The sequence below is a fragment of the Malurus melanocephalus genome, unplaced genomic scaffold, assembly GCF_030028575.1.
Source record: "Malurus melanocephalus ecotype Western Australia unplaced genomic scaffold, MMel_1.1 scaffold_632, whole genome shotgun sequence".
NCBI classification, from domain to species: domain Eukaryota; kingdom Metazoa; phylum Chordata; class Aves; order Passeriformes; family Maluridae; genus Malurus; species Malurus melanocephalus.
This window is the reverse complement of record NW_026623864.1, coordinates 255,966-270,141: the sequence shown is the minus strand read 5'-3', so window position 1 is coordinate 270,141 and position 14,176 is coordinate 255,966.

Here is a 14,176-nt window from a genome sequence, read left to right as displayed (position 1 = left end):
AGAGAAGCCTCTGGGAGCTTCAGATATTCATCATTGAGGTCAGCAGGCCTAAGCACAGAATTCAGTGAATTATAGTCCTGGCTCTGATCCAGATAAATCTGGCTTTGTTTTCCATGTTGCCTTTTCTTTATCTTTATTGAGGTGCATTCTTTSTAGGAGCTGAGGGTTCAGTTCTTTAACATCCATGAGGCTTGGGATATCCTGATATGGGGRCACTGTTATTCTCTTTATAATGCAGATATTGTGCTACAAACAGAGAGGAGACCACTAATTGAATAAGTGATAGTTATCTGCACCAGCTCTGTGGCAGATCTGACATGTGCTGAATGAACAACATGCTTCTGCACAAAAAGCAGCTGTGTCAGTGGAAACTGTCACTGTCTATGGGATGACATGCAGCATCTTCATGCTGGAGGTTTTTTACCCATGTTGAGGCGTTAAATTAGACTTTAAGTATGTTTTAAAATAGGTGTTGTTTCTGCAAGTGTGGGTAGGCCCTGTACCTTCTGTAATCCCAGCATGAACAAGAAAAGATTTGTTGTGTTATTTGTTATAGACCATGCCCAAYCTGTCTCACATTCCAGAATTCAGGGAAAAAGGAGTTTATTTTGGTTTGGTGGGTTTTTGTTTTGTTTTGGGTTTTTTGGGGGTTTTGTTTTGGTTTTTTTTTTTTTAGGCAGGTGGCTTTGCATGCGAAGGGGAGATAAGCTTGGTTCTGCAGGGTAAATCCAGAGGCAGCAGCAGCTAACAGTGGTGCTGAACAARGGACAGGGGGCAGTTGGAATTTCTGAGCACATTTATGCAGTTGGTTCTGTTTGGTGAGACAGATGAGACAAACATGAGATTGTTGACAAGCCCAGAAGAAAATTAGCGATTACTTTTTTACCTGCTGGAGACAAATACACTGCCTGGGTGCTGCCAGTGGGATTTGATTCTGAGCCATTTCTGTCCTGTCTGCCTCCGTGTCATGGTGAGTGGCTGCCTAATGCAAAGCTGTGTTGTAGACAGGTCGTGTCTAGTTCAGAGTTTTTTAAACTCTTTTGTACATTGCCTTAGCTTCCTTCTTCCTGAATGATCAGGAAGAATTTCTCATGCTTCCTTTTTATTTGATATACTGAAAGAGAAATATTTCTCCAAAAAAAACAACGTGTGTGACTTAGTGCTTTTCTAATCACGGTGTTCCACGTTTTTTTTGCTGTAGAATATTTTTCCTAATGACTTGTATATTGGTGTGCAGTTGATATTTAGGTATTTAGAGTAGCATTTGGTTCTGATACCTCGCTATGTTTATCTGGGTTTGAATTTGAGCAATAATACACAACAATGCAATTTAAAAAAACCCATGGTATAGTGTGACTGGCTCGTTTGTCACTTGGTGGAACAATCTCTATGGTTTACTGTCTCCATAGTCACTGGGTTGGGTATCAGTATGGCAACAATCAATCCAGTTTTGTTTTGGAGCTTTTGTTGCAGATACCCCAAGAAAATGAGTGAGGAATTAAAAGCAGCATGGGAGATTCTTCAGCATTCCAGTAGAGGAAGGAAACCCAGCCATTTTCATGGCCCAGTGGTTATGTAGGATACAGTTCCTGCTCAAGAGGCCAGGGCTGTCTGAGCAGAGCCTTCTGATCAGAGCTGGCATTATTTGTTTTTCACAGGCAGCAGCACAACCCTCTCATCCTGCAGACACWGGGATATAACGTGTCTAAAGGTGCAAAAGGTTTATTTGCAAGTTAGAAGTGCTACAAGCACACCCCAGACAAATGGTTTAGTGCAAGCAGCTGACTCCACCTRGAGAAATAAGCTGAGAAAATGGCCTTTGATTTGCTGTTCCTTTGCCTCAGGATTCCCAGGCTCGGGTATTTACAAGAGTGGCTTCTCAGCTGGGTGAGAAAGAATTCGAGACTCAGACTGGTCCTGATTTATTGGAACTGATGCTCTTAAGTGCCTTAGCTCTCTGTGCTGCTCTAAGATCTGGTAATGCAACAAAACATCAGGAAGGGCGTGAGGACACTGAGAGGGGATAAAACATCTGCAGTTTGGAATGGGAATGAGTGAGGAAGAAGAAATACTCATAGATGCATGTGCTCCAGGATTTAGGTCACTCAGTTGCTAACACAAGGAAAAGAGGAGTTTGGGGCTTTTTATGGTAAAGCACACATAAAAAAAATGTAAAAATGTACTGGTTTTTTTTTTTTTAGGGAGAGAATCTGCATAAACACAAGGGTACTGAGGAGCTCTGAAGAGTAAGACATCTCTCCTGAGTTGAAAGCTTGCTTTTACTGAAGTCTGTAATACATTATACAGCATCATGCTCTGTACTTCAGAAAGCTCGATATCAAGAAACTTGCCTTGATAGTAGCTTTCACTGTAAAGAACTGAGAGAGACAATGTGTTTCAGCATTTTTGAAAAAGGGGGCTYGTGGTTACACGGTGAGAAGTGGCAGGAAACAAGGGATAAGAGATGGCAGGAAGCGACCTATTGCAAGGTGGCTGTTTTGGCAGTTCTTGTTTGTTTTGCTAAAGTTTGCTTCTTGTCAATCTGTTGGCAGAGAATTCATCATCAAAGGGCAATTGCTATGTAAAAACATTCACGGAATTACTGTCAGGCTGAGAGAAGGGCAGGTTGTGAATTTGGAATGCAGCTGCTATCTGGGTCACTGGGGATCTGTAGCATGTTTTCTCTGTGAACTAGCTCACTAGATGAAGKCTTTGAAGACAGGCAAAGATCTGAGAGGAAAGTTTATTCAAAATAAACTTAATTCTTGGCCCGTCAAACTTGGCAAAGCAGCGCAGGTTACTTTGTTGTCTTGAAAGTTGCATGTTTTAATATCATTGTATCCTGTGATGAATGGGGACTTGGAACGCAATGTGACAGAGCAGATGATTCCTCTGTATTACTCCTGATTAAACAGTGTTTCATTCCTAATTTGTAGATTTTGCACCTGGGGTGCTGTAGGAGTGCCCAGGTTCTGTGATAGTGCAAGGGAAATTGTTTATCAGAGTTACTGTACYCCTGAATAATTCTGTGTTCAGCAGGATGACACTCCAGGTCCAGCTCCTGCTGCCTAATCCTGGCTCTCCAAGGTGTTCCAGCACATTCCTGTGTGCTCCTGAGCCCTCACCTTCCACACTTGGCTGCAAGAAGCTGCATTCAGCACAGCAGCTCTTACATCTCCTGCTTTGCCTCTCTGGCTCCAGCTGGAATAGAGAACCTGAGGTTTGAGAGCACTTTCCACACATCTGAGGGGAGGCTGTGAGTGTGAGCAGCTTTGCAATCAGCAGCAGGGATGTGTGTTTGCTGAAAGAGCCCGTGCCAGGGAATTTGGGGTKAGAAAGCTGAAGGGAACGGATTAATCTTGCAGAGGTCCATAAGCCTGGAGTTTAGTAGGGCMGATTTCACTGGAGATGTCACTCATCTTCTCAGCTGGAATAGGCATTCCATGGGAACGGGTGAGCTCTGAGCCTGCAGCACAGACAGCGCCTGCTCGTGCAGCCCCACCACAGCTCCCTTTCAGCACTCAGTCTATATAGAGTCACCTTTTTAAAGACCTTTGGGTGTATTTCAGGGTGAGCTTTGGGTGGGATTTCAGTCAGGAAGGGATGACTCTTAGATCTTCTGTGTGAGTGGAGTGTGGTGTGAGCAGGGTCCTGTGCCTGGATCAGCAAAGCCAGGGACAGTGCAGGGTGTGGAGATTCCTTCAAAGGCAGAGGGCAGGATTGATGTGTGGCACCAGCAGCCCTGGCCAGTGAAAAATCCTGTGCTGTGAGCTTCCCCTGCAGCTGCCAGCTGTGGGTGGATGATGTGGAGGAGATCTCCTCCCATCTYAGCTGGTCCAGCTGCCYTGAGTTCCCAGATGRYTCTGTGTGCCCTCTGAGYGTATCCACACGGTGCATTCCTGCTRACAGCACAGTGACAGGGCTGCAGCTGATGGCCCTGGCTGGCTGTGACCCTGGGGACGTGTGGCCCTGTCTGTGGAGCTGTGGGGCCATCCCGTGTGCTCTGCTGGGGCTGCTGGGGCTGAGGATTGATGTTCTCACCTGTCTGTGCCTGCACAGCCCCCTAAGGCTCACCAAGGGCGGAATGAATCTTCACTCTTCCCCCTCAGTTCCTTGTTCTTGCTCTTCCCTGGTTATGCTTCCTCATGAGAACTCAAAGAGTCTCTGCTGCCYGAAGGAGGACACACAATTGTCACAGTGTGAAAATGAGACAGCTGAAGGGGGTTACAGGGTCASTTCCTCCTTCCCACCTGACCCTTTCTCATTGAGATTACATGAAATAAATCGTGGCTTGTGGTGGGTTAGAGAGCAAAGGAAAGAACTTGTCCCATGGATAGCTGATTTTCCTTGTCCCATTTAAAAAAATCAGGTGGTTTTGGTGTGGCTCTTACCTGAACTACTGCCAGCTGTAGCAAGTTCATGGTGGCCCAATAGCTGTGGTAGGGAATTTTGGGGGGTTTCCCTTTCATTACTCAAAGGGATTTTCCTTTCAGAATCATTGATATTGCTGTTTTCATTTAGTGTTACTGAGTAAGGCCATGCAAGATACAGGATATATTTCCACCCTATTTCCATAATGAAGCATGGAATTTGCATCAGGTTGTGAGCCCCAGGTTAGCAAAGGGTGATCCACTCCTAGTGAAACATCCAGCCAAATTTGCTAAATGCATTAAAATGAGCAGCTGAAATCAACCAAAATCAAGTGAAGATGATGTTTGTTGGTTTTATTTTCTGTGATTGGAGAGTAACTGAGGATCTGGAGCGGGGTGGGTTTGGGGCTGTTTCATAAAAATGATGTAAGCAGTTGGCTCAGTCTGCTGAAACAGATCCRAGTGTGCAGCATGGTTATGAAACCTGGCAAAACACCAAATCTATTTATTATTAATGACTCTGTATGGGCAAGGCTCCCAAATGAAGCTGATTGGGACATGCTCGTGGAAGTTATTTTCTGGGAGGTAGCAAATTTGGCTGATGGTTTGAATGTGCTAATGTGAGCTAAACTGGAGAGAAGGTCAATGATGGCAAGATATTTCAAAATATTGGCTGTTCAGCTGGGATGAAAAAGGAGGTGCTTGCCCTCTCCACCTATTATAGACTCTAATGGAGTTATAGAAGTTTTTTCATGTAGTTGTGGAAAATATTTTTCCTCTGTTTTGAAGTGTTTCATTAAGTGGTTGAACAGGAGAAATGAGTAGTTTGATGTTGGATTAAATGCTGGGTTTTCATAGGTGGTGTGTTTGGAACAATAAAAGCTGTTAATAACATGAATTAAGGCTTGTGATAAATATCACAAGAGCTTCTCCCATTGTTTGTGAGAGCAAAGGAGAAAACTTACTCTCACTGGGCTGCAGTAGAGATTTTCATGAGATTGCAGACCACTGATGTTTAGAAAATCCTCTAATTGGATTCAACAGAATAGAGACCCAGCAAAACATTTGTGAGACCCTGCAGAGTTTGGGTGCAGCATTGGGCAAAAGAATCTGTCATAGCTGTTTGCCTCTTCATTAGCTGTCAGGCTCCTTTCCCCTTTTTGTGCTTTTCTTTGCATCTTGATTCCATTGTTTCCCTTTAGCCTGTGGTCTGATTTGACAGAACTTTTTCTTTTTCTTTTAATTTCTTGTTGTAGAATCTGAGGAATATGACTTATTTAAAGTAAGTAGGAATCTGATATCATTTTTCTAATACCTGATGTGGCGTTCATTGTTGTGACTGTTTATTGTTCGCTTTATGAAACTCAACTTTAATGAAAATTTCTGTATGAAAGAGATTGTAGCTCGGGTGCTCTTGTTTTGTTGCTTCAATATGAATTTCTTAACTCTTGCAATAAAAAATTCCCATTCCACATGTACAGAGCTACCCTGAGGAAATGCTGTCCTGCAAACTTTAAATTCTATTTTCTCCATATAAGTCTCTATACCCTGGCCTTCTTCCAAGGGATTAGAGGACATTTTCCTGCAGGTGAAAGATAGATATTGCTGGAGCATTGCAAATATCTTTCTTTAAGGAGCAGTATGAGATTTTGCAGCTTTAGGGGAAGAAAAGTATTTTCAGACAGGAGGAGGTACCAGTGTGTTATTGAAAAATACCTCTRTTTTTCATTACCAAGGGTAACAGGAGCTGTCCTGTGCAATCAGTGAGTAACTTGCACTGATGTTTGAATTTCTGGTTTGTGGGTTTTACTTTGCTGCAGAATTTTTGGATGCMTGTCTGTCTTAGGGTTTCACAGCATTAAATGTCATAATTGAACAGGATGCTACTTTGTTTTCCTGTGATTTTTTTTTTCTTCCCTCCTTCTGCCAAATTAAGGGGATGTTTGAAATTGCACAGGTTTTTTTCCTCAATTCCTCACGAACCACCACTAGGAATTCCACAAGACAAGTCCTGAACCCAGCCCATTAGGATAAAAAAAAAAAAGATGATTCATGCTGCAAGGATACTGGAATATCCTTTATGGCCAAGCATATTGACTATTAGAGGATAGGTTTGACAGATCATTAGAAATTCTCTGTAAGAAATGGTCTCATTTTGTCCCGATGATGCTGCTGACAGATTTATTTTTTTCTGTTTAAATGATGAAGGTTTAATTGGAAAGTTCATGAGTGGCAAATGCATGTTGTTGGCCTAATAGGCACTTKCCCATTTTTCTTGAAGGTGTATGATATAATGTGGAGGTTTAGACAGCATATTTAAAAGAGAGTATTATGAAGATTTTAATATCTCCTTTTGGATTTCCCCCCCAATATTCTGTAAGAAAGTGTGAATTTTTAATATTTTCATTCCATCAATTCTGATGCAAGATAAAATGATACTGGCAGTGATAAAAAAAAAAAAAAAAAAAAAAAAAAAAAAAAAAAAAAGAGCAGCATTACAGGTTTAGTATAGCCCATGAGTAAACTGAAATGAAAAAAAAAAGTCTTATAATGGCCTCTGAAATGCCTGGGCAAAGCTGTTTTATTTTGTGGGTTTCAGGAGCTCTTGCTAGAATTTACTTACTCATTTTAATATCTTTCACTTTCAAATTCATCTTAATTTGAAAATAAGTTTCATTTAAGGTTTTATTCTTGTCATATTAATAATTTATCTCACTTATCTTGAATTWCAGAAGGTGATCTTTAAAATAAATGAATCCTAAATAAGTGAAGCTCTGCAGACTGCAGCATTTCATCTTGTCTGCTGCCTATATCTCCCTTGCCCCAGGAAAGTGAATTTCTGCTTCAGYCTTCCATAGTAACCACAGCTCTGAGAACCAGGCTGGCTGATTCAACAAAACAGCAGCAAATCTGAATGCAAAGTTGCTATGGTAATTGTRATTCTCAGAGGTTTATTGTGTCCTGTGAGTTCTCATGTTCTGTCTCGGGCGAGGAGACAGTCTGATTTTAATTTCTGAAGAAGACATCTAATGGTGAAAGAAACACCTTGCAGCTCTTTGCCAAATGAGTATCTTGCAGCASTACATTACAATTATTCCAGGGGATTTTTAAAATGACACATCTATGCTGTGCAGTGTTAAAGGAATACAGGAAAAAAAAATCCCATCTACCCTTCATGGCTGCTTTCCTCTCTGAATTTCATGGGCTCTTGCTTAAGTAGCCCATAAAAATATATAACAGGGAATTTTCTTTCTCTTTTCTCTGTCTTGCCCGGAGCATTCCAAGTGCTTGGGGGTGTGTTCCCCCTGGGTAGGAGAATGAGTCGTTAGCAGCTTTGTGGATTAGCCTGATGACATTCTGCTGCAGTTCTTACAAGCAGGATCATTCCAGGAAGGTGTTTATTGATTAGGCAGCAGTAATCATTAGGGCTATAGCCTATGATCATCTGGTTTATTTTATGGATTTTGCAGGACCTTAATTTTATCAATATTTGGTTCCTGTCGACATTTGTGGAATGATTATTATGATGCTCCAGTTTGTTYATGCATCTGGTCTGAGATGTTGCAAGTGTCACCCCTTCTGATGGWGGAACACAGCTGCAGGTTGTAGAAGAGTGTTATTTTAGTTTGTTTATTTGGATAGAAGATAAATAAACTATCTCCTCAGATCAGTCCTCTCTTATATACAACAAATCTTCAAATTGAAAAAGCTAAAATGATAATTTGCCACGGCAACAGTACAGATTTTGGATACTGAGGCAATCCAGATTATAAAATAATCCAAATCCATTAAAATAATTGCAAGCATTGTAAGTTTGCTTTTTTTTTTTTTAAAGGTGTGTGTGTGTTTGTTTTTTGTTTTGTTATGAACTGAAGGTAGTGCTGCAGTCCCTACCTGAACAGGTGTTTTATGGAATGAGTTTTCTGGGATCAAAATGTCTGTTGGGAAGGGCTAGGAGTGCCTCCAGCCTTTCTCATGTGTGGAAAAATTACCTTTTGCTGGGCAGATAGCTCGAGTTTGCCACTGTTGAACATTTGCCTTATTTAGTACTGATTAAATTTCATCTTGAAGTCACTTCTGAATTTGTAGGAGCTGATTCCAAAAGTTATGGGAAGAACAGTTAATTCATTTACACTGACACAATGGCTATTGAGTACTGTGGAAATTCTTTAGGTGGCAAAGTGCTAATGAGGCCTAATTTAATATTTTTGAACAAATATTTGAGGACAAGATTTCTATTAAGGATGTTTTCCAGTTTTCTTTAGTTCTCTCCTCAAAAAAAACAAACCTCCTCTTCCTCTTGTTTTTGCTTAAGGTTTGTATTTACTTATGCACCCACATCCATGGAAAATACAAACCCCTGAAATATGTTGGTGTAAAAGAAAAATAATCTTCTATTAAAGTAAAATAAAATAATTATCCTGCTGAGGTTAAACAAAATTGTTGTCAGTAAATAAATGCAATTAACAACTTTTTTTGTGAAAACATCAGGAAAATGCAGTGTTAATTCTGTGTAAAGAAGTGGTGCAAAGGCTTTGAATGTTTTTGCTGGGAAAAAATGGACAAAGTAGGACTGAGACAAACATATTAATTTTAGTGTGTTTTCTTTCTTCATTTACTTTTGTTTCCTGTCAAAATCCCTTTAAGAAGGGAAAGAGGCTTTGTTCTTATCTTAAAAATATATAACATTTGCTCCAGTGTGTCAGTTGACAGTCAGCWTCTCTTCTTCTCTGTCTGATACAGTTTTATGATAATATGAAACTGAATTTGGGATCTGTTTTGAACGAAATGAATAATTAGTCTTTGACCTACTAATTTACTTAGCACCTTGAAGTTTTCTCTGGATCATGCTAATTTCCCAGAGGCAAATCCCCGGCAGTTTTTTCAGTCTGCTAGATGAGAAGTGTCCCTTTCAAGTGCTCATCCTGATGGGTTTGATCCAATGCATTTAATTTCGTGTAATTCATTTGTCACTCTCTTTAGTGTGAGGCTTGCAAAAAAACCTCATCTTTAGAAGTGTTGGTCTTTTTTCATGATCAGTGATCTCACAGGCTAAAATATTACAGGGAGTCATTATCACAGGGATTACTCCAGGATGGATTGGAAACTGGGCAGAGCTCTGTGAAGGAAGGAGGATAGAGGGAAAGGTGAAAGGCAGAGGGAAATGGGAAGTAGAAGGGGAGTTTTCAGAACACAGGGAATGAGAAAAAAACAGATTTGGTTTTGTTGGAGATGGCAGCAGGTTGTTTTACATCTCCTCCTGCATTTCTGTTCTGTTCAGCGCTCAAGAGTAAACGTCTCCAGTTGTTTCAGGAGATGTAACCTCTCCCTGATGTGGAACTGAGGAGTCGGGACAGTGTGTGAAATGTGTTCTTAAGCTCTGCTTTTGTGTGATGAAATGATGCATGATTGACAYGAATGAGCTTCTAGTAAATAATTTCCAATTCTTCTTACCTGTGTACAGATGCTTGACAATTCTGGCACTGTGGTCTGCATGTGCCTACCACAGCTATGCAGGTGAAATAAGGAAGTGTTTCTCTGTATCTGAAATCATGCTTTATTTGAAGTGAATATAAAGGAATTTGTTTAAAAAGCTCTCAGAGTTAGAATACAATATTTTTTTATTTTTCCAGCAAAAGCTCACTTCAGTAGCCTGATGTGTGGCAAAGCTTAGGTAACAGCRTGTTGAATTTTTCTTCATTTCTAATCTGTTTCTGTTTTTCTTGCCTGTGAAGCAGCAGYTTGGTGGAGACACTTAGATCTGCCTAGGCTGGGTTAAAGTGTCTCCTGTAAAATGACTGTGGCAGCCTTTCTCTTTGTCAAATGTTCCCCCCAGGATCTCTACCCTTCCCTCCCTCGTAATTGAGATTTTGTTGATGCCTTCTGTGGAAATTGGTTGACCAGAAATAGGGCAGTGGGAATAGTGTGGTGTCCTACTTTCCCAGGCCCTGTTTTTCTGCTTTGTCCTTGGAAATTGGTGATGTGTTCTGTGTCACTGCAGAGATTTTTGCCAAAGCTCTTCTTTTAACTATACATCCTAATGTTTGATTTTGCATTAAAATACTTTAAGGGAGTACAGAGCTATAGAATGTATAGATTTTTGGATTGGCTGTTCAAACACAGATGCAGCAAATGCTGATTAGCTCTGGGCTCCAGACTATTWTTTTTTTTTTTTTTACAATATTTTGTATTGTCTTAAAGCAGTTTTCTGTGTCTGTAGTTGAACAGCAGTGAGCAGTAGTAAAAACATCAGTATCATTTTTCCAAAGGGCATTTCAAGGAGCAGCCTGTGCTTGCTTTAAAATTAGAGCCATAATGCTGCCATTTTTCCTAAAGATCAACCTAAGCAAGGCAATTTTTAGCAATTGCTGCAGTCTGTCTCTATCCTTACGTACCCCTGTTCTTTACCAGTCACTTTGGGGTTAGTGCTGGGTCCCTGGCTGGGGAGTTTTAACTCCCAGAGAGGTTCTGGAGAGGGGTGGTGCAAACCTGCTGAGTGCAAGAGTGAATCTGTCAGCAGCTGTCAACTTCCAAGTGCTTTCTTTTTGCAGCCAGGTGGAATGATTGTGTTTGTTTTCCTAAGCACGGGTTGTTCTTATCTAAATCTAAGGTTCTCTGTTCCTGAGAAATTGATTTTTRCAGCTGGTTAGGTATTTGCTGAATTTTCTCAGACTTTTTGTGAGCAGTGTGAGTTGCTTTGCTTCTCAGTTCAGTCATAGGTTGTTGAAAATAAAAYATGCCGATTTCACTTATAACTAATTAATAAAGACAAAGGGCAAAGCACCTGGCGTGTATTTTTTATTTTGGCAGTATTCTTGTTCCATTTTTAGGGAGGAAAATTAATTTTCTGCTATCTATTTTCTGCTACTGTTTTAAATCAGAGGAGCAGCATATAAATAGCATATAAGCAYCCTTATAAAGCATCAGGTAATTAGTTTTTAAATGAGATATTCTGTTACCAATTTGGAACAGTTAGGATGATTTGTGTAGGGTTAGAAAGATCTTTATACRTGGATGTGCCCATTTGTACTGGGGTCTATAAATTACTGTGTGGAGTAGGACAGGATCAAAGAGCAAYGAGAGCTAACAAATGAAGCCCCCATTTGGCTGTGGAGGTTATTAATTAGATTTGCAGGTTATTTGATAGCTCTGAGAGGCATAATTGAAAACGGGCCCCAGCGTCTGGCAATGACTGTCACAACACAACCATAAAATGGTTACAGGAGTTTAGGGGTCACCCCCTGTGTCACTTTAATGTGCTGTGCCAGGCAGARAGCTCAGTCCTTTGTACCTTAGTCCAGATCAGAGTGGAGATCATGGATGGATGGTGTGTGTAAGGAGAGGGCTTGGGCCAGCCTTGAATCACCCCCACAGCACTCGGAGCTGCCACATCCCCCCGTGTGTGCGTGGGTTTTTRATGGACTGAAGGTGCAATGGGCTTTTGCTTTTTTCAGCCATGCTTTTGTAGTTTGTCACTGGTATTACTGTAGTTTTAAGGGAATTTTRAGGAGTTGTTTGTGGGCAGGAGGATCGCCTCTGTGTGACCTTTTTCACTCGAGCCAGATGGGTGTTGGCTGTGTAGGTTTTACAGCATCGATTTCCACCCCCCATTGGCAATATCCATTGCGATACTGGATGTGCAGTAAAACCCCCTATTCTTATTACACATTTTTTCTTCACAGATCAGTGCACCTTTCATGTCCCTGATTGTGTTAAGCCAAAAAATATGGGGTCCTATGAATGTWAGAGATGGAAAAAGGGTTGTTCAGTCAGCTGAGACCAAGCAAATGGCCCAGCCCTGGTTTTCTGTGGCTGCTTAGCCGTGTCTGCAGCTGCCATAAAACTCCTCTCAGCGTGTTCCTTTCCTGGCATGGGTTTAAACATCTCTAGGCAAGGGTGAGAGGAGTCTCCTCCAAAGGAAGGAGCTCATGAATAACTGTAGTTATTGTTCACCCCATATAAACAATTGCTTAAGTGGGTAGTTGTCCGTGTGTTTGAGAAGAGGAACTGGCTCCTTCCAKGTGCAGAACCTCTTTGGTGGTAAATAGGGAAAGGAACTTAGGACTGGCTTGCAGAATGTTTAGAATTCTTCCTGGGCAGTGCCCTGTGCGTGTTTGTGTTTGTTCACCCCCATATCTCAGTTAATGATGCGTGCAGTTTGGAATATATTGGTTCCTGTAAGGGCTCTGGCCTTGACCATGTTRATTAAAATTAAACCTCACATAAATGGTAACCAGATGACATGCTTATCTGCAAGTCAGAATTAAGAGCAAATTACATGGACCATCACTGAGATTGTTCTGCACTGTTACATTTGTACCCAGCTTGTAATTCCAAGTAGTTCTTTGGCTTMATTCTATGATAYGGTTTCTGGGTTAGGGCAGTGGTGTGAAGCCAAATTTCAGGAATTAGATGTTGTTTCTCGGAGAAATGAGGCATCATTTTACTGGCCAGGACACTTCTGAAGTAGCTAAATGTGGTAGAAGGCCTTGTTTCCCTTTGTCTGAATAACTGCTGCATTTTTRTGAACATTTACAGAAACATTTTAATGCTGGAAGAGCTGGCATTTCCAGCGGACCTGCCAAGGGAGGAATCCCTTCCTCTGAGGCAGCACAAATCAAATTAGCGAGGACTGAGTTCTTTCTTCTAATTGTGKGAGTTCTGTCAAATCTGTTTAATACTGAGATACAGCTGACCCACTTGTTTTTGGCATGTGTCAGTGACCAGAAAAAAAGCACAAGGTTCATCTATTGTTTCAGTTTTCAGCTTTGGTTTTGTTRAAAAGTTAACCAACCATTCATTCTTTTTTAAAATCTGAATTTTTTTTTCCGGTATATTTTATTGTGAGTAAAACATCCTACYGCAGTTTCCATCATAGTTGAATCTTAAAAGTGCCCTTAAAAACTTGTAAATTAGGGTATTTATAAATAAGAGAGGCAGTATTTTCTTTGCAAATTAGGTGTCTTAGATGCTACTGTGATGTTTTTAATGACAGAATGGCATTAAATCTGTGACCAATTTGCACATTAAATGCATGTGAGGCTTGTAAGGGGGTTGGATTGAGGAGGGAGCTGATCTGGGGATGTCAAGGTTGGAAAGATGCAGATCAAGGCTGTAGGACCAGAACAGAGTCTGAGCTATGAGGGCCCTGTGATTGTTCTGCTTTTCATTAGGCTGCAAAACTGTGGTGAATGTGGCTGTGCAAGTGGAAAATTGCTGTTACTGCTGGATTCTGGCTCTCATTTCACCTGGATTTTTAACGTGCTATCATTTCACTGGCATTAGGGTAGAGCCACAATGATTTGTCCTTGTGTCTTCTGTGCCGTTACTGTTGAGGAGTGGAGAGATAAATTTTTTTTAAATGTCTCTCCAAAATCATTGCACAGGAATTTCAAGTGAGTCGTTGGCAGAGCACATTTTAGCCGGTATCAGGGTGCTCCCTCTTGCCAGGAGGACTCCCATGTAAGCACAAAAGGCTAAAGGCAATGAGAGCCAGGGACTGAGTCTTTGGAGGAACCCAGAGGTTCTAAGAAAGTGGGTTTTAATATGGCTCTAACTGAAGGAGAGGAGAGGAAGAAATTAGTTGTGCACAGAACAAYCTTTGAATTTMCTCACAGCTGCAGGGTGGCTGCAGYGCTTGCCCCCACTCCTGTGTTTTCTTGTTGGGCTTTTTGCCAGCAGGAARTGGAAAATATTCATTGAAAGTATGAAATGATTGAGAGAATGTGTCTGAGTACATTTTACATTTTAATWTTTTAATGCTTATTTCAGCTGTTAAAACTAGGCTCTTTTCCTCCTGACTTGAT